This window comes from Hyaena hyaena, unplaced genomic scaffold (genome assembly GCF_003009895.1).
Source record: "Hyaena hyaena isolate Hyena2069 unplaced genomic scaffold, ASM300989v1 scaffold_1121, whole genome shotgun sequence".
Taxonomy (NCBI): Eukaryota; Metazoa; Chordata; class Mammalia; order Carnivora; family Hyaenidae; genus Hyaena; species Hyaena hyaena.
Window position 1 is genome coordinate 154,638 of NW_024081752.1, and position 2,721 is coordinate 157,358.

At 43.3% G+C, this 2,721-nt stretch overlaps 1 pseudogene; it reads right to left on the bottom strand.

Moving 5' to 3' along the window:
- Positions 1 to 810: 810 nt before the first annotated feature.
- LOC120224164 overlaps positions 811 to 2,721 on the bottom strand; it is a 29,914-nt pseudogene continuing 28,003 nt past the window's right edge.

The following is a 2,721-nucleotide window of genomic DNA, read 5'->3' on the forward strand; positions in this document are numbered from 1 at the left end:
CGTGTATCACTCTCATTGCTACACCTTGATTCCTAGATAAGTACAACTTGGCTATAGGAGACGCAGCACCAGTTGAATGTTGATTCAAATATTACATAGTCTTCTGGAGAACCTTGCCCCAATCTTGAAAGGTTGCAACCTAGCTGGCACTGTAACTCAGTGTTCAATAGGCCATTCCATCATTCTGTCATTATGATAGTGGGGACATTTTAAGACCAGTGAATTCTGTGAGCATGGGCCTGTTGCCGTACTTCATTTGGTATGAAGTGAGTTTCCTTTTAAAAAAATTATTTCTTGGGGCACCTGGGGGGCTCAGTCCATTAAGTGTTTGACTCTTGGTTTTGGCTTAGGTCATGATCTCATGGTTTATGAGTTCAAGCTCCGCTCTTCCAGCACAGAGCCTGCTTGGGATTTTTTCTCTCCCTCTCTCTCTGCCCTTTCCCCACTCGTTTTCTCTGTTTATCAAAAAAAGAAACTAAAAAAGCTATTTATTTATTTTTTGAGAGAGAGTGATGGGGGAGGGCAGAGAGAGAGGGGAGGAGGAAAGAGGATCTCAAGAAGGCTCTGCACTAGCAGTGCAGAGCTTGACACCAAGCTCAAACTCATGAACCATGATATCATGGTCTGAGCTGAAATCAAGAGTCAGACACTTAACCAACTGAGCCACTCAGGTGTCCCTGAAGTGAGTTTCTTGATCGGAAGCAATGCTATGTAGAATACCATGATGGTGGATAAGGCATTCTCTAGGTCCATAGATGATATTTTGGCAGAAGCATTGCATGGAGGGAAGGCAAATCCATATTTGAATGTTTACTTCATTAAGAGTAAAATGCTGCTCCTTCCAAGAAGAGACTCAGTGTAATCAATATCAATATCTGGCTGACCAAGCCAAAGAATGGTGCCACACTGAGAACTTAATGTTGAAGTCTGATGTTGGCTAATTGGACACCTAACAGTAGCATAGCCATGTGGATTTGGTGAATGAAAGTCCATGTCACTGAGCCCAGGTGAAACCTCCATCTCTGTCATCATGGCCTCCATCTCTGTCATCATGGCCATTACAAAGTTGTCTGAGGGAAGAAGCTGACAGGTATCCACAGAATGGGTCATCCTATCCACTTGATAATTAAAATTCTCTGCTGGTGTCACTCTCTGGTGAACATTCACATGGGACACAAATATCTTGTTTTTTACCCATTCACAGAGATCTATTTTCCTTCTCCAAATTTCCATGATGCCAATTTTCCAATCATGGTCCTTCAGTGTTTAATTGTACATCTGTCTATTTCTCCTTCCAAGAAAAGTGAACTACCAGGATCGGTGCTCTAATTTTTGCCCACTGGGAGGTTTTCTTTCACTGCTGTTCTTTAGAGATTTGTCAGAAAGGAGCTGTAGTGACGTAGTGTCCACTTTCAGATGGTGCATGCGTATTGTGCAGAACCATCTGTAAATCAGGCCTGAGTCTTCTCTTCCTGTGTCAAGTGATGGTAGGGAACTACCCTTGAGGCCATAGGTGTTGGCCAGGAGAGAGAGGTAGAAGGAATGTAGGCCAGGGGTATTTGGGCCACTTCTTCCTGTAATTCACTTGAGCCTTCAGGGCCTACTCAGGCCCCGTCACATATACCACTTTCATTTGCTGATGGAGTGCTGTTCACATCCAACTTTATGGCTTATTGGGTTATATCATGTTAATCATGGGCAGCTCAGTCACATGGTTACTTAATAGCCTATGGTTAAGCATCCAGGTTTTACCAGGGCCCAGTAGGAGGGGAAAACTACTTCTGAGCAGAGAGTAGTTACTCATAGAGGATGGCAGGGCCTTCTCCAAAATCACTAGGGCTTGCCCTGTGGTTCACCTGTAGGGGTCTGCCAAAGGCACCAAAGAGCATCTTGCTCTGCCACTGACACTTCAAGTACCAAGGAACTTTTGGATCATATGGTCAAGTGTTAAAGCCACTTGTAGAGCAGGCTTGATCAGTTGCAGAGTCTTTCTTGTTCTGGACCCTACCCTAAAGTGGCAGTTTTCTGGCTTGTTTGGTAAATCAGCCAGACTAGAACACCCCAGTGAAGAATAAATTTACTTCAAATTTCACAGAAGCCCACTAGATATTGTTCCTCTAGTTTGGTTGTAGGAGGGGCCAGATGCAACATCTTACCTTTCATGCCCCATACCACTGGACCCTAGAAATTTTACTGAGGTGGAGAGTTCCCTAAATTTTGTTGCATTTATTTTCCACACTCTGACACACTAATGTTTTGCCAATAAGGCCAGAATGCTTGCTGCTTCTTGCTCACTAAGTCCAGTCAGCATAAAAGTCATCAATGTAATGGACCATTGTTTTTTTGTTTTTTTTTTGACAATACATTCATATTTATTATCTTTGGCTGTAACATTTTGCTAATATTTTTTTTCTTTTCAAACTGGTTTTGATCAGATCTGTAGTTTTTTTTTTTAATAGTTCATTGTCAAATTAGTTTCCACATAACACCCAGTGCTCATCCCCACTAGTGCCCTCCTCCATGCCCATCCCCCCTCACCCCCACATCCATCAGTCCTCAGTTTTTGTCAGCATTCAAGAGTCTCTCATGGTTTGCCTCTCTCCCTTTCCCCCACCATTTCCCCTCTTCTTCTCCCCCTTGTTCCTCAGTTAAGTTCCTCCTAATCCTCCTATACGTGCAAACATATGGTATTTGTCCTTCTCTGCCTGACTTATTTCGCTC